The sequence below is a fragment of the Physella acuta genome, unplaced genomic scaffold (genome assembly GCF_028476545.2).
Source record: "Physella acuta isolate Inbredline_101_S28 unplaced genomic scaffold, ASM2847654v3 ptg000415l, whole genome shotgun sequence".
In the NCBI taxonomy this organism is placed as follows: Eukaryota; Metazoa; Mollusca; class Gastropoda; family Physidae; genus Physella; species Physella acuta.
Genome location: NW_026731934.1, coordinates 23,317 through 41,953, shown reverse-complemented (window position 1 = coordinate 41,953; position 18,637 = coordinate 23,317). Strand labels below are relative to the sequence as shown.

The following is an 18,637-nucleotide window of genomic DNA, read 5'->3' as shown; positions in this document are numbered from 1 at the left end:
TGGACACAGGGAGATCCATGGTCGGTCATGATATAGATACTATCTACGGTCATGCAGAAACAATCTACAGTCATAGAGAAACAATCTTAGAGAGAAAGAATGTACAGTCATACAGGGTCGTGCTATTGCCATACTTTGTCGAGATATAGCCTTGCAATAACAGCCGATGTGTCAAAAAAGACTAAATCACAGAGATTACATACAGTTTCACTGAAACTAACTAATATCTAAGGTCGGCGATAGTTTCAACCACTCACTTCATTATCCATATTATTTAAACAATGTATTTTCACATATCCTGGTCCTCTATTTCTGACAGGTTCGTGTCAACAAGTTCATAAGTCACAATATCCGTTCCACTTGTTAAACTAATCCAACAATCTTTTTACATTCTTGTAGATAACCAGTCGTAAATTAATTAGACCCATCAGTTAATTACTTAATTAACTTAATATATTTTCCCCCGTGGCGTCAGCATGACTTCTAGAACAATCTACAACCAAGCACAGTAACCCAGTATCGCAAACAGACTTTTCCCCTCAGGCTTACACTAGTTACCAGACATTTCACATTTGGCTAACTTGGCCTTTGTTTGATCTGGCCACTCCAATACAGATTGATGACGCTAGTTTCTAGGCTTACACAGTGACAACTATTGGCAGTAATTTGGTCCTAAATTGGAAAACAAATGGTAACACTAGTAACATAATCGATGGCAGTGGTATCTACAAATGGAAATGTTATAGTGAAAAGTGGAAATTAAATTTATACACAGAGAAGTGATTGATGACAATTCTGTGTAAAATATAAGCCAATAGTAATTTCGAGAAAAAAATAACTACGTATATAAAGCTTACAAAAAAATCAAGCAAACTACATTGAAGGAAACAAAGTGAACTGAGGGCATTGGATAAATGTAGAAAATATGGGATTTTACAACAGACAGTCATACGCATGATAGTATGCTTACTTTAGTTATATACAAATAATCACAATGGGATTTTTATAACTGTCAATGTAATTTAAGAACATGTTAAAAGTATATAGATAAGTGGTAATATCTACGCTTTAAATAAAAGTTAAGGAAATTATTTTTATACATGGAAAACAGTTCATGGTATTAGTTATTTTATTTATAAAAGAATTAATCATCTACAATACTATCAACAGTCACAGCCAGTTTTTATAAAATTAAATACTTTTGAGCAAAAACAAGTATTATTGTTGAAGGTACAGAAATTGTGTTTTCTAATATGTTCAATGCCTTGACTATATAAACACTTAAGCTAATTTCATTGAAGTAGACTACATGAAATACTTTAATAAAGTTTTTTCTTTTTCTAGGACATGGAAGCTACTCAAGCATACAACGAGTTCAATTCTGTAAAACATTTAAAAGTAAATAGTTTGATTTAAAAAGAGTATTTTAGAAACCCGTGACAAGATTGAGGACACACGTGACCCGTTGAATCAGAACATAAAAAACGAAACAAACTACGTTACATTGTAATGAATTGCGTCCGTTGCTTCCTCGAACGTAATCAACTGTTTCATCAGTCTGTTCATCATTTGATTGGACAGAAATCAGATCAAACTATTTTAGCAACGATTACATGTGGAGTTTTTTCTATTCTTATATTTCTATCACCGTGTATTAACCAATAGCGTGTAACTAGGCGTGGAGGTGCAGTCTAGCGTGACGGCACTCACAGTACCCGGGCATTAATTCATTAGAGACGTACCGGAGCACCCCGCTAATTGCGATGTATTTTAATTAGCTATAAATGGATCCTTCCGTGTTAGTTGATTGTGGAATTGGCTTTATTTAAAAAAAAACGTTACTGGATTTAAAAACCGTTTAAATAAAATGTGGAACTCATGCGAAAAAAAGAAATAAAAACTGTGAATAGAATATTCTTTAGCGCCAAACACGGATCAAGAATTTTGGTCTAAATATTAGAGTTTATTTTTATTGTTGACAAAAGAAGACTACATCAATATGACCAAAAAATCTTTTATTTAAATTTTAAAACATATTTTGGAATTAGAAAATTGAGGGACAAACTAGCAAGTATGTTTGTGTAAGAAATAACCATCGTGAATATGTGACCTCGGCATATTAAGTCAACACTTTACTGATTTGAACCCAGATTCGAACTCGAGACTTACATGTTAGCAGTCTGGCTCTTTACCGCTACGCCACTCCGTCCCATGTCTACGACGTATAATTTAAGTTATATTTTTATGACGTGTTTATATCTATTTGTTAAATCTATATACTACTAAAAGTCAAGTTTGTTTACATGTTTGAATATTTATTTGTTTGCCTGATCGAAAATTGTGATATGTTCGACTCTATCTGGAAAGCTGTAAAATGGTATGCAGGTAGAGAATAATTTTTTAATGCAGACAGACTGTTGATCACAAATTTATTTAAAGACGTTAATTAATTTATTGATTTATTCCTATGCAGAATAACCCATTTTTTTTAAAAATATTTGAAAAGCCACTAGACTCGGCGGGACCGTGACGTCACAGGTTTTTGTTTACTCTTTAGTACAATAAAATGGCGGCGTCTATTGAAGAAAATTGTGTTCCCATTCAAAAGTTTAACGCGTTCTAAATCTAATTTTCTGTCGGTCATAACTTTAACAATACGTCCGTTTGCTGTATTTATTACGTCCCAACACTTATATCAATTTTCAACTGTCTTTTTCATTTAGTTTTACGATAAATTTCTCTAGATCTAAAGATCAGCTATCGAAGGAAATTTATGATTCTAGCCTAGATCTAGATCTAGCCTAGATGTAGGTCACTAGATTCAATGTAAATTCTACATCTAGAATCTATTTCAGGCCTTAATTATTTTATATAAATCTTTGTTTGGCTTATTTAAGATAAAATTTAATTTGAAAGTTAGTACTACTAGACTTATTTTTAGATCTAGATCTAGAATCTATACGCGTAAATCAAGTTGCATAAGGAGACACATAGTATAGTATAAAAATTCACTTGTGACGTCACGAGTAAATAGCTAAAATGGTAGCGTAGTCAGCTCTCATGCAGGAGGCACGGGTTCTAGACCAATATGTCAATGAAATTTTTTTTTTCAATTTTTTTTTTTTAGATGTGAATGATAACGTTGCCTATCTGAACTTGGCAAGATACAGGGCAGGTGAAGTAGAGTTCATCTGTTTCTTTGTCCTAAGCATATGAAAGGATAGTGTGGTCAGAGACATGCTCGGCTGGAATTGTTTTTTAAACGATAAAAACATGTTGTCTGAGACTTGGCAGGACACTGGGCAGGTGAAGTAGAGTTGAGTAGGTCACCTGTAACGTCAGTTTATGAAGGGATAGTCCGAAATCGGTGTTTTCGGTGTTTTTAAAAGATAAAAAACATATATTTGAATGTGGGGTCTGTTTTTTGTGACGATAAGTGACACTGCAGTAGCGTACCGAGGAGGGGGGGGGGGGACGGTAGGGGAGGGGAGGCGGGGGGTGGGGAGGGGAGGCGGGGGGTGGGGAGGGGAGGCGGGGGGTGGGGAGGGGAGGCGGGGGGGGGGGGGGGGGAAGGGGGGGAGGTGGAGGGGGAAGGGGGGGGGACATATGTTGGGGCGCCAAAATGGTTTGGAAAAATAAATTGATAGGTTGAGGGGGGTTCAAATCGAAAGTTTGAGTGGGGGGGGGGGGGGGGTGCACATCAAAAGTTTGAGGGGGGGGTCAAAATCGAAAACTTTGTCCCCGGGCGCCGGGAAGGGTCGCTATGCCTCTGAGTGACAGACGTGATGTTTTTTGATGGATGACCCCCGAAACCCACAGTTATCCAACGGATGACGGGTATTCTAGTTCTAATTAAAAATGGTATGTGCAGTTCTAAGGTAAGCCACACGGCTATAACTACAGCGCCATGTAACACAAATCTGTTGACGTCACAGACAATATGTGACGTCAGAGCACATCACGTGATTCTAGAATGACGTATCGTCTGTACACGTCAACTATCCTTACGAGCAAACATTCTTTATGCCACGTGTACAGAGAACGTGATCCCAATTAGCTGCTAATTGATTGGCTGAAAAAAATTAAATTAAAAAAAAAAACATTTCTTTTCTTATGGTGAAAATAATGCTTGTATTACAGGTAGCGGGTGCCTGATGTATAAGTGACCTCGGCATATGAAGAGATAGTGTGGTCAGCACTATTTATGCCCAGCCGCATTTACTTTCCCTAACGTGAGTTAGGTACTCATCAGAGTTGGGTGGACTCAGGGACAGTCTACTGACTTGAACCTGGATTCGAACTCGAGACTTACGGTAACAGGTACCTGCGAAACACACTTCAAAGGTTATATTCAATGTACTCATGTTAAAACACGAGCTTTAAGATTTTTACGGTAACTGGGGGCGGGGGGAGTAGGGTTAAAGTATTAAATACTACGTAGACTTTTGTTCTACTCTCTACACCATCGGGATAACACGACTGAACTTTACAGCTTTAATTTAAGTAAAAAGTAAAGTTCTATTTGCGGAACTAAGGGTCCATGAGGCCCATGATGTAGAGTTCATTTGTTTCAGAGACCTCGGCATATGAAGAGATAGTGTGGTCAGCACTATGCCCAGCCGCCTTTATTTTCCATCGTGTGAGGTAGGTACCCATTAGAGCTGGGTGGACTCACGGAAGTTCAACTAACTTAAACCCATACGAATTCAATTTAATAGTTTTAATCATAATAAAATTTACTATTTGAAGCTAGGAGGTGGATTAGGTGTTTGGCTTAAGTGTTTATATAAACAGTTACGGATTTTTGCTATACACACCACTCAAACTAATCTATCTTAAATGAGTTCGTGCGTTTATTTTCGAATAATCCAGAATCAACAAAATATTTTAGTTTAGAAAACAAAATTCTTCTAATTGCTAACATAACAACGTAATGAACCAATTAACCTAAGAAAAACCTGCCTAGCATACATTAGAGCATGCATTAGCTGCACGAAAAACACATTTCCTTCTACTTGGCATATTACATTTGCTAATAATCACTTTATAACGACTTTATGAGCGTAGGCAGATCTAAGGTGATGATGGAGAAATCATGATAGGCGACATCGTCTAGGTAAAAACTGTTGGCCGTTATTGACCAGGTGTAGACACGAATGTCCAGGTGTAGACACGAATGTCCAGGTGTAGACACGAATGTCCAGGTGTAGACACGAATGTCCAGGTGTAGACACGATTGTCCAGGGGTAGACACGAATGTCCAGGTGTAGACACGAATGTCCATGTGTAGAATGTCGAGGTGTAGACACGAATGTCCATGTGTAGAATGTCGAGGTGTAGACACGAATATCCAGGTGTAGACACGATTGTCCATGTGTAGACACGAATGTCCAGGTGTAGAATGTCCAGGTCTAGACACGAATGTCCAGGTGTAGACACGAATGTCCAGGTGTTGACACGAATGTCCAGGTGTTGACACGAATGTCCAGGTGTAGAATGTCCAGGTCTAGACACGAATGTCCAGGTGTTGACACGAATGTCCAGGTGTAGAATGTCCAGGTGTAGAATGTCCAGGTGTAGCCACGAATGTCCAGGTGTAGAATGTCGAGGTGTAGACACGAATGTCCAGGTGTAGACACGAATGTCCAGATGTAGACACGAATGTCCAGTTGTAGACACGAATGTCCAGGTGTAGAATGTCCAGATGTAGAATCGAATGTCCAGATGTAGACACAAATGTCCAGTTGTAGACACGAATGTCCAGATGTAGACACAAATGTCCAGTTGTAGACACGAATGTCCAGATGTAGACACGAATGTCCAGTTGTAGACACGAATGTCCAGATGTAGACACGAATGTCCAGTTGTAGACACGAATGTCCAGGTGTAGAATGTCCAGGTGTAGACACGAATGTCCAGGTGTAGACACGAATGTCCAGGTGTAGACACGAATGTCCAGGTGTAGACACGAATGTCCAGGTGTAGAATGTCCAGGTGTAGACACGAATGTCCAGGTGTAGACACGAATGTCCAGGTGTAGACACGAATGTCCATGTGTAGACAGGAATGTCCAGGTGTAGACACGAATGTCCAGGTGTAGACACGAATGTCCAGGTGTAGACACGAATGTCCAGGTGTAGAATGTCCAGGTGTAGACACGAATGTCCAGGTGTAGACACGAATATCCAGGTGTAGACACGAATGTCCATGTGTAGACACGAATGTCCAGGTGTAGACACGAATGTCCAGGTGTAGAATGTCCAGGTGTAGAATGTCCAGGTGTAGACACGAATGTCCAGGTGTAGACACGAATGTCCATGTGTAGACACGAATGTCCAGGTGTAGACACGAATGTCCAGGTGTAGACACGAATGTCCATGTGTAGACACGAATGTCCAGGTGTAGACACGAATGTCCAGGTGTAGAATGTCCAGGTGTAGACACGAATGTCCAGGTGTAGACACGAATGTCCAGGTGTAGAATGTCCATGTGTAGACACGAATGTCCAGGTGTAGACACGAATGTCCAGGTGTAGAATGTCCAGGTGTAGACACGAATGTCCAGGTGTAGACACGAATGTCCATGTGTAGACACGAATGTCCAGGTGTAGACACGAATGTCCAGGTGTAGAATGTCCAGGTGTAGACACGAATGTCCAGGTGTAGACACGAATGTCCAGATGTAGACACGAATGTCCAGGTGTAGAATGTCCAGGTGTAGAATGTCCAGGTGTAGAATGTCCAGGTGTAGACACGAATGTCCAGGTGTAGACACGAATGTCCAGGTGTAGACACGAATGTCCAGGTGTAGAATGTCCATGTGTAGACACGAATGTCCAGGTGTAGACACGAATGTCCAGGTGTAGAATGTCCATGTGTAGACACGAATGTCCAGGTGTAGACACGAATGTCCAGGTGTAGAATGTCCAGGTGTAGACACGAATGTCCAGGTGTAGACAGGAATGTCCAGATGTAGAATCGAATGTCCAGTTGTAGACACGAATGTCCAGATGTAGACACGAATGTCCAGTTGTAGACACGAATGTCCAGGTGTAGACACGAATGTCCAGGTGTAGAATGTCCAGGTGTAGACACGAATGTCCAGATGTAGACACGAATGTCCAGGTGTAGACACGAATGTCCAGATGTAGACACGAATGTCCAGGTGTAGATACGAATGTCCAGATATAAACTGTAAATGATAAATTGCGTAGACAACTTTCGCTAACTATAAATGCTAGAATCTAATTTTAAACTATGAATGTTGGATATAACTATTCATGTATAAATGCCAGACTGAGTTATGATAAATAAATAAGACGAGCCGGCCCGCGGCATAACATACGCCGCTATTTAGTTGTTTTGTTTTCTACTTTTCAGTAATTCATAATTTGTGATTTCGACAGTACCAACGCTGAGACTGAAAATATTTCTTTAAAACACTATAAGTAGCTCGTTAAGGACCATACCCCCCCCCCCCCCCCCATTTCCTTTCCCCCCCCCCCCCCACCCCCCAACGTTTAAAATCGTTTCAAACTAAATTATCTGCCCCTAATAGCCGTCACTAAACCCGACTCCACGAAAGTAAACATAGCGTGAACCACAGCTCATTAAGACCATGTAGTGGTGGGGATTGTATGGAGCGCGTTTACAGCTTGTTTTCTAGCGTCTCCCAGAAGAGAATTATATATATAGATAAACAAGTCCCTTAACACAGATTTGTGTGGTGTGTCTAAATGTCGCATGTCGGCGCCCACCCCTCTCCATACCTGACGACATCCTGAAGCCCCCATCTAGGTGGCTCGCCTTGTTCACAAACACTCGGTCGTTGAAGTTCATCTAAAAAACTCTTGCGCCCAGGGGCGTGGCGAGGGGGGGGGGGCCGGGGGTGCGGACCGCACCGGTGACACCATTTAGGGGGTGACACCAAGGCAAAAAATAGCAAAATATATAGAGAAAAACTTGAGGGGGGGGGGGGTGTAAATCGAAAGTTTGAGGGGGGGGGGGTGCAAATCGAAAATGTGAGGGGGGAGGGGGTGCAAATCGAAAGTTTGTCCCCGGGAAGGGTCGCTACGCCTCTGGGGGGTGACACCATTAAGTGCCGCACCGGGTGACACCCGACCTCGCTACGCCACTGCTTGCGCCAAAACCGTTTTTAGAATTTTTCTCTCCCAAATAAGATGCTGTTCCCAGCTATCGAGCCTATCTACCCGGTGGGTTCGAACTCGGGACTTTTTGGTTTAGCAACCATGAGCTTTACCGACCCGACCACAGTGTTATCCAGATATAAAAGCAAGATAATTTTGTCTAGTTATGTCATGCTAGTCACCATTGTCCAGGTATTAATGCTAGACTGCGCGGGTCAAGTTTAAAGACCAGATGCTCTACTCTAGTAATCTTGGTTAATGTGATAGATTTTATTGTCCTCAGTGATAGATTTTATTGTCCTCAGTGATAGATTTTATTGTCCTAAGTGATAGATTATATTGTCCTCAGGGATAGATTTTATTGTCCTCGATAGATTTTATTGTTCTCGGTAGATTTTATTGCCCTCATTGATAGATTTTATTTTCCTCATATACAAATTACATGCTATGCTTTTATTATCCTGGTAAATATGATAGATTGTATTGTCCTCATTAAAAAAAAACTAGATGCTATTGTTCATTATTAAACTTTCATGCGTCTATCTATTATTGCACAACGACATGACCCAACGGGCAGATAACGGCGTATGTAAAATGTAAGCTGTTGTTTATTCCCTTGGGGTAAGCGAATGCATTTTCATTTGTGGATGATATTTATGTCTGCCAAATGTGAATATTTAGATGGGTCTGGGAGAACTATTTGGACAGGTGTGAAGGTAGGAAAAAATATTTAGACACATCGGTAACGGTGAGATAATTTTAACACTGCAGTTGAAAAGCTATTATGATAATTAGTGTTAATTTGGGCGTTGGGATATGCGCATGTAATGGAGCTAGCGGGTGGCGTTCTTCTGGTTAGTGATGGTGTTAGTGGAGTTTAGGGTTTAGGGATAGCGGTAAGGGTCATATACCAATTATCGATATCACTTTTTTTTTGTACGTAAAGCTCTTGTACTTGTAAATATTTAAATATCATTTGTAAACCATAAACTGAACCCCATTTTCTTGTAAACCCTACACTGAACCCAGCGTTTTTCAAAATCTATCCTCACTAAAACCAGTCACAAAATTGTTTATAAACAATACTTTTACTATTATCTTTAATCATAATATAAGCATACCGCTCGTTTAACAACAATTAATCCTAAAAAATATAATCCTAACTTGTCTTTATCTCGAGGGGACAAGAAAAAAATTACGTTTGTTTTTCTTTTCATTTTAACAACAACATGTGAATTTGCCTTTAATAGATGACACTAATATTCAAAAACTCACAAGAATACTAGATTAAAATGAAATATCAGTTATCGAGAACTTGTTCTATTAAACTAAAGATTCTGTTAAAGATAAATATTTTCCTTATATTTCTTCATCTCCACGGGAAAATAAAAAAAACACGCCTCTAAATTATGATTACAATCTGCAGCGTAAATAGGCTTAATGTGATGAGGTTTACAGTCAGTGTTTCTTCCTGACTTTTTTCCTGGAAGGGGGGGGGGGGCTCTTGAAATTTTCGGGGAGGGGGGGCGGACTGCGGACACTGATAAAATATATATTTTCTATATAAATTCTATTTCTATATCTATTCAATTTCGGGAGGGGGTGGTAGACTCTCTTCGGGGGAAGGGGGTGTCTGAACCCTTCCCCCCCCCCCCCCCCCCCCCCCTGGAGAGATGTCTGGAAGAAACACTGTTTACAATGTTGAGAATCGTGAAAATCTGGTACGCCATAAAGAAACGTCTTCTAGACCCCTTTAATGAAATCGATGTGAGCAACTTCTACGTGGTATACGGGTTTAATTAGCACGCCATATATAGTATTAGTGTGCGGTTAGAAATTCGATTTTTTAAAATATTTTTTGTGAATTAAAACGTTTTTCTATTTGTTAATCCTGTTTTAAATCACTAGTTCCTGAAATAATTTTCATCGATTTTTTTCCAATAATATTTCGAGTAAATATTTCAATATTTCCAGTTAATTAGCGTAGTTAACATGTTTACACGTAAATAAAACAACCATTTGTTGAACATATTCATGGTTTCGCTCATTGTAGACGTGCCAATCAACGCCAATCGCTTATGTCCATTCTAGCACGTGCACAAAACCAAAATGGCGGCCATAACGAAAGCGCCACAAGGCCATGTCTAGTTTTTATCAATTAATAATCTCTACTGTCCCAGCAACGTTCGTTATTCAAAAAAATCGATCAAAAAATTTAAGTGTAGAAAGTTCAAGGACAACGGAAATGCTTATCACAATAGAGATCAATTTTTTTCTCCTATTGACCCCATTCGCTATTCTGCGCTATTGTCAAGAAGACCACAAAGCTGACGTATATTACTAAAGAGTTTTAATCCTAATTTAATTAAAGAGTGTTTGATGTAGGCCTATATGTGTGTCTTGGTAGTGAGGGATGAAATGGCGAGCGTTTACTAATATAAACACACAAGAAATGTCGAAATAACGTTAAAAAGATGTAAACTGTTCAGTGAATGCAGCATTGTGTTTGTTCTGCTCAACATTACCAGTTGTACCCCCAACGATACTCACAGCTGTCTTTTTCTCTTGTTTTGATTGCTAGTTGACGAAGCGTGCCAGCCAGAAGATAGTCATCAAGTTGATTCAGCGAATTGATAGATATCCGATATCCTGAGTAAGAGAGAGAGAGAGAAAAAGAGAAAGAGAGAGAGAAAGAGAGAGAGAGAGAGCAGGATTGTGCAAAGACATAATATATTGACTGTTTAAATGTTGATGGTGGCGGGGGGGGGGGGGGGTCAGAACGGTTAGTCGGTCAAGTGGTAGTCCAGAATTAGGGCAACTATAATAGGGGCATATGACACAGGGAGGGTTGGAGCACGTGACAGCTGAAGTAGCGAAGTGGACATTTTGTGACAGATGGAGATACTTCATCAATCACTTGCAGATTGACCTAATTAGCCCATACTCGAGTGCCCAGGTCGAAGCACCAATCAAAACATAATGATCGATCTATCGATCAGCCCTTGACATAATTCCATGGTAATGTCTTTGTTTTAGTGGCGTTGGATTAGTACCACAAGTCTGGCAGTAAAAGAGGGGGGCAGTACAACAGACTCGCAGCGATACTAGCTGGCTGTAAATATGGCTGGCTGCAATAATAGCTGGCAGTTGAAATAGCTGGATGTAATAATTACTGGATGCTATGATGGCTGCAGCCAGTATCGCTGACTGCAATAATAGCTGGGAATTATTACAACTGGATGTAATCATGACTGGCTGTTATGATAGCTGCAGCTATTGCCGCTGGTTACAACGAAGCAGTTCTCTACACTTATTGCCTAAATATTTAGTCCCTTTATCTAAATCTACAAGAGCAGATAACCAATCACCCCACACGAATCGTTGGAGACATCTAAAGAAAACACTACGTCATCAAATGGGAGACAACCTAACTTTACATGCGCACAAAGAACATAACTTATGACATTAGTTAACCTAAGATTGTAAAACAATCTAATTTTAACTACTGACGATCTTGAAAGTTAACGATTTGACTTCAATTTGTGAACAAAATAACGTAATTTGAAAAAAAAATCAACTTTTCTCCTATCAATATCAGTTCCATGATGACGTCAGTGTTTGCGTTACACTCGAATGTTTTTCTCTGACGTCTCGTTCCTTGCCGTGACGTCAAACCCCAATCTGCCCACGTCGACTCCATGATCGTTATCACGTGTCACGTACACCGTCACGTTCCATCATGTCACGTCAAACTCTGTGTCACGTCAATTTCTGTCACGTTCTATCAAGGGTCACGTCTACTTCTGTGTCACGTTCGAGCCTGGGTCACGCCCACTGTCACGTTCTATCATGAGTCACGTCGACGTGTGTGTTGTGTAATCGCCACACACCCGTTCACATTTCAAACAAATGACAAGGATAAACAATCACAAACTAGTTCCCCACTGTCTGCTTGTATCATTAAATTAAAACAGGAGTTAACTGCATAATGTGTATTACACACAAGTGGTATAAAAACATTCGCAAAACTAGACCAAAGTTTAACGTTAATGATCTGGTTGGAAATTAGGTCACAGCTGTTACCTTTAGTCAACACGACGCAATAGAAATGTTATGAGATGGTAGAGGATGTTCAACGAAAAACTGCTAACTTATCCAACAGTCTATTAGATTAGTTATATATGGTTGTGGTCATACTAGTAGGCCTTTATATAAGGTTGTGGCCATGTTAGGTAGGCCTTTATATAAGGTTGTGGTCATGTTAGGTAGGCCTTTGTATAAGGTTGTGGTCATGTTAGATTGGCCGTTATATAAGGTTGTGGTCATGCTATGCAGGCCTTTATATAAGGTTGTGGTAATGTAAGGTGAAAACGTGGAGTGTAGAAAGTGGTTTGACAATGAGGATATAGCATTTTTATTTACAAAGACATTGTGTTATTAGGCCTACTAATATCACTTTAAAAAAAAGTAGCAATGCAATGATTTAGTTATTCTTTTTAAACGATCAAGATATTACAGCCCCCCCCCCCCCCCATCAAGTTAACCCCTCTCCCTGCATTAGGCTTAACGTACACAGCACTACCCCTTGGTTGTGACCAGTCCCAGCTTCACCCCTCGGGTCATACAGTCCCTTCAGTTGTTTTATCCCACTCCCCAGCATAACTCCCCCTCCTCCCTCTCACTGTACTAGACCTACCCACTTTAACCCTAACAACTACAAATGTCACATCCCCAGAGGCTAATTTGCATATTTAATCACACGAGTCGAACTAAAGCTTAACCCTTTCCACCCCACTCACGTGATGTAAATATTTACAAAAGAAATATATGTCGCTCGGGGATGAGGGGATGAAACGCCCACCTTTAACCACCGTTGTGTAAACACCACTACCCCTCCCCTTCTTAACAGAATTCAATAGAAACTTACTATTGATTATTTCGCGTGCATACTATTTTTGTACAGTTATTTTAAGCTAATCTTAGTATTTCATAAACTTTATTGTCTAGTACTTGTTTAGTTAGCCTACATTACGCCAACATTGCAAGGTTCTTGTCTAAGCCTTTCTAGCTCGTTAATTTTTTTTTATACAATTCAAAAGGATACTAAGATTAGTTGCTAAGTCTTACCGTGTATCCCAACGGCTCCATAGCTCAGTTGGTTAGAGCGTCTGCCTAGTAAGCAGAAGGTCGAGGGTTCAACTCCCCCTGGAGCCTATGAGATTCTTCTCTTTTAATATTTACAATGACTTTACAGATGAACTTGGTCGAATTTTTTACAACGTTTGTTTTAAAACATACCTGATACTTCATGAAATACCTTGGCCTAGTTACCAGATGTTTGTTACTATTGATTCAAAGATTTTTTTCCGCTTCTACCACGACCACGAGCGATAACAAAACTAGGTCTGACGTCACATCAAACGTGACGTCAATGCCTACACCACCAGTGATTCTACGTCTGTAAAATTGTATTTTACTTTTTTCAACTTCAAAAGCAAACTCGATCAAAATGCTTTTCTTTTCCATGTATGCAACCTTTTGTATTCAGTGTTTCTTCAAGACTTTTTTTCTCCGGGGGCCACTTGAAATTTTCGGGGGGGGGGGGGGGGGGGGGGGTAGACTTTCTTCGGGGGGGGGGGGGGGCGGACACTGTTAAAAGTATATATTTTCTATATAAATTATATAAATTTCATTTCGTCCGGAGGGGGGGGGGGGAGAGATGCCTGGAAGAAACTCTGTTTGTATTGTTATTATTTTTATTATAATTATTTCTTTTTACAATATTATTCCACCCGAACCCCAACAGATTTTTATCTTCTTAAAACTCCGTCTCTTCCCATTCAAATCGAGTCGAGCGTATGAAATCCGTCTGTCCACTCTAATCCAACCGACCCGATGAAATCAACGCTTTTTGTCAATTACGGAATTCCCAGCTGGAAATAAAAGCGAAGACCTCCGTACAGACAGCTGTCAATGGGCGCCACTCCGACAGCTATGATGAAGTAATCTGAGGGAGGAATTTCCTCCCTTTATCGTCGCCATTTTTTTCCGAAAGGTTTTCGCTGTTACGTACTTCCGGTTCATTCATCACAATAAGAGTTGTCTATGTCTGGCCCTGCCAGGAGTTATGGATCCTTCTTCCGGTCAGTCTATGAAATAGTTTACTTCATTATTGAAGTAAATTGGTGGCTATCATAGGAAACGATTACAATTTATAATGAAGAAGATTAATTATAATTAAGAAGATTAACCCTATAGAAAACAGATCAATTATTTAAAAAAAAAAAAAAAAAAAAAAAAAAAAAAAAAAAAAAAAAGGTGTACGATGTAATTAAAGCGATAAAAATCTCACTTTTATGTAAAAGCTATAAAAAGATGTATGTAATCTATATGTAGTAAAAATGAAATCTATGGGAAGGATCCAGGGGGAGTTGAACCCTCGACCTTCTGCTTACTAGGCAGACGCTCTAACCAACTGAGCTATGGAGCCGCTGATAAATGACCTGTATACATATTACAGAATCAAATCTTTGTGTTCTTCGTCAAACAATAGTCATTGTTTTCAACAACGCAAAAGTAGGCCTTAAATCTTTATCTCATATAGAATCTACATGTCGCGATTGTGAGAGAATTAAAAAACCGAACACAACTTCTATCATTTTAATAATGTACGGTTTCATTTAAAAGCGTACAGGAGTTCATCAATTATTCGCGCTAAAACACCAACATTTTTGTTTGTCTGCACACATTATTTCAACTTTAGTTTTTTAACAAACACATTATTTTAATTTCTCGTATAGTTTTATAAATATAACGCGATCTCTAAAAGCTGTTTTCAAATCCCTTTAAATTCAATGAGTACTTACACATCAATGACTGCTGTTAATGTATTCCATTTTCCTCTATTTATGGAAAGCTAACTCTAACCCATCACTTTGCTTTAGTGAGTGAAATACCAGATCAAAATAACAATTATCTACCTTCAAGTTATCAATTAACTGTGTCCTCAAGGGAAAGAACTCACTCAGATAACATCATGGGATTTTTTTTTAAAAATACGTTCTGACAAATTTCCATTCTAAAAAAATGGAAATCAATAAAAAGATGGAGGAGATTTTAAGTGGGTTGGGGTTATTTTAAAATGCCCAGGAGGCGACGAGGCAGACGCAGATTTAAATGAATTTATTGCATTTAAATTTATTGTAATAGCCACGTGTCTCTTTCACCCTATCTTGGTTAATATTTTGTTCAAGCCTTCAGCTTTTACGTCCTGTGCTCTCTAAAACTGTGACCGGAAAGATGCGCAACGAAAAACTGCGTACAAAAAGTGCGGAAGGGCATATTATGTTTTCTTAAATCGAGCTTTTATAGACATTAACAAAGAATGACTACATATGCAGTGAAACATAAAACCTTTTTTTCCCACGAATCTTGACAAAATTAGAGTGTATTAGTATGATTAGTTTTTATTTGCGCATATTTCTATTTGCGCATTTTTTCCGTTGCGCAGTTTTTTTCGTGTGCTTATTTTTCCTTGAACCCTCTATAACACCCCCTCCCCCAGACACACACCGTATTTACCCAATATCCCCTTCCCTTGCAAGGTAAACTTTCAGACTCACGGGTTTGATGAAACTACACGTCAGAAGCTGGTAAAGCGAGTTATCTTCCTGATGTAGTGAAACTGATTCAATATTTTATCAAACTGAGTACAAGAGTTATTGGTCTGCTCCTTATGTCAGGATATTGAGCTTAAATAAACGTTTCAGAAAATAGCAACAACAAAAAAATCTTTTCGAACGTTCACCAATAATATAGAACGAGACCCAACAGCTAGTAAGATTGCGTCTCCTTCCAAAATTATCAACTTGAATAAAAACACTACCTGCAGAAGAGATTAAATTTCATCATAAATTAAGGAGTTATCATTTTACTATTTCAATTGAAGTGAGGGAAATGAAATATATTGTAAAAAAGAAACCGGAAAAACTATAGAAAACTATACCTCAGTATACATCATTTAATTTACCACCAAAAACCTACGTTTGTCTCCCATGCAAAGTCCATACACTAAAGGGCGGTAATATTTCCCTACAACAAGATAATCAGTTCGTTTGGAAAAAAATTTCGAAAAAAAAAAAATCTCTTTCGAAAGCCGATCCGCTACCAATTTTCGCCATTAACGATCACCCCCCAAAAATCTGGAGCCCCTAATGGGCCCCTGCTGACAAGATAATTTTGAGCGTCTCTCTTTAACCCCATAGTTCCCAGACTTTCACTGTCTCGACGTGTGCAATGTGGCTGGCTGCAAATGTTTGGTTTAACTCTCTAGCTCCCAGGCTATCATTCTATCCCCGTAGTTCCATAACTAACTCTACTAACCCCATAGCTCACTGGCTACCGTTTAAAAACCCATAGTTATCAATTAAACCCAATAGCTCCCTACCACATTAACCCCCATAGCTCCCTACCACATTAACCCTATAGCTCCTTGAATACCACTTTAACCACATAACTCCTTAGTACCAATTTAACACCATCTACCATTCTAATCAAAACAGTTCCATAACGACCTCTTAAAACCCATAGTAACCAGACTAGAACATTATCCCCTTAGCTCCATAACAAACTTAAGCAGCTTAATAAGATCTTAACATTCATTTATTTACTGATTTACCACCAAAACTTTCCACGCGCAAGGTCCATCTCTAAACAGTCAACAAACACATGACAACTCTTAACCTGGATTACAATTACAGTTTAGATAATGCGCTTTTATTCATATTTGATGTATTGTGTTTAATAAGTGTCTTGTGTTTGATAAGTTAAATACCTCGTTTTCCACACTTTAAGACCCTAGCCCCTGTTCAACCATGATCCTCTGGCCGTCCACACCGTAAGCCCCTTTTTTCCAAGTCAACACCTTAAGCCCCTTATCCTAGTTCATACCTTAAGCTATTTGCCTCAGTCTACACATTAAGCCCCTGCCCTAGTCCACACCTTAAGCCCATTGCCCCAGTACACACCTTAAGCCCCTTGCCCCAATCTACACATTCAGCCCCTTGCTCTAATCTAAACCTTAAGCCCATTGCACTAGTCCACACATTAAGCCCATTGCCCAGATCCACACATTAAGCCCATAGCCCAGATCCACACATTAAGCCCATTACCCAGTCCACACATTAAGCCCCTTGCCTTAGTCATAACCTTATGTCCCTTGCTCTAATCCACACCTTAAGCCCCTGGCCTTAATCCACACATTAAGGCCCTTTCCCTAATCCACACATTAAGCCCCTTTCCATAATCCACACATTAAGCCCTTGCTGTAGTCCACACCTTAAGCCCCTTGCCCCTGTCTTATGTTATTGATATTGCTCCAACAGTTTTTAAAGTTCTGGAGAAGGGCGCCCATCCCCCCCGGAAAGGTACGTCTATTCATAAGCTAACCAGAGCGGTATCAACACACTTCATTGTTGATGATAATACCACTAAAACACGTCTAACCGATCCAATATACAACAGCAAAAAGTTCACAGTTAAATGGTTTCAAATCCCCCACTTTTCACGGCGACCTCGTGGCCGAGGTTTAGTCAATTAACGTCACGACTTAGTCGTGGGTTCAAATCCCTGGATGGTAACATACATTCCTGTACATGATGATTAATCATGAATCATGCAGTGACAATCAATCACATCTTCCAAATCCAAAACAATGATAATTTCGTTCATTTTTTTAAAGTTCAATTACACACAGACCTGTATAAACAAATGAAATATTTTTTTAGGTCAGAATGACTTCATGTGGATTGTAAATCTTAATTTTGACCACATTTTTTTGCGCCCATTGCGAGATAAATTCGATCCTGGTGACTATATAAGAATATCTCATTGAGATTTAATTTAATTTTAAGTTCGTCATTACAAATTAATGTAAAGATTTCTGTATTTTATACAAAATAGAGCTAGAACAAGATTAGGTACCAACGATAGAGCAATCAGTCTTGTTACGATTGGGGTGGGGTGACGATTGGGGGGGGGGGGGGGGGGGTTGGCGATGGGGAGCTTGTAATGACGGTTGGTTTCACAACTGACTGACTCCAACGGACAGTTAGAGACAGATAGTCCTCTTTTAGAGTTAAGATCGGACGCTACTAAAAGGGTTTCGAGCTGTCGATATTAAAATGTTTCACACAAAATTACTAAAAAAAAAGAGAACTAAAGATGTGTTGAATTTTATTTGAAAAGATTAGCCAACCTGAACAACACGCTTTTGGAGAAATCTTTTACTAGTGTTGCGTACAATTTATTATAATGAAAGAAACAGCACACGTGCTCCAATCCAAAACTTAAGCCCATCGCCACAGTCCACACCTTAATTAAGTCCCTTGCCCCAGTCCAAACCTTAAGCCCCTTGCCCCAGTCAAAACCTTAAGCCCCTTGCCCAAGTCCAAATCTTAAGCCCCTTGCCCCAGTCCAAACCTTAAGCCCCTT

At 39.5% G+C, this 18,637-nt stretch overlaps 2 non-coding genes across 2 annotated transcripts; one reads left to right on the top strand and one right to left on the bottom strand.

Annotated features, from left to right (window-relative positions):
- The first annotated feature begins 13,286 nt into the window (after positions 1-13,286).
- Positions 13,287-13,360, top strand: Trnat-agu (transfer RNA threonine (anticodon AGU)). Its single transcript has one exon. It is a non-coding gene; the product is annotated as a tRNA-Thr (tRNA).
- A 1,202-nt stretch (positions 13,361-14,562) lies between these two features.
- Trnat-agu (transfer RNA threonine (anticodon AGU)) lies at positions 14,563-14,636 on the bottom strand. The gene has a single exon. It is a non-coding gene; the product is annotated as a tRNA-Thr (tRNA).
- Between the last annotated feature and the right edge of the window lie 4,001 nt (positions 14,637-18,637).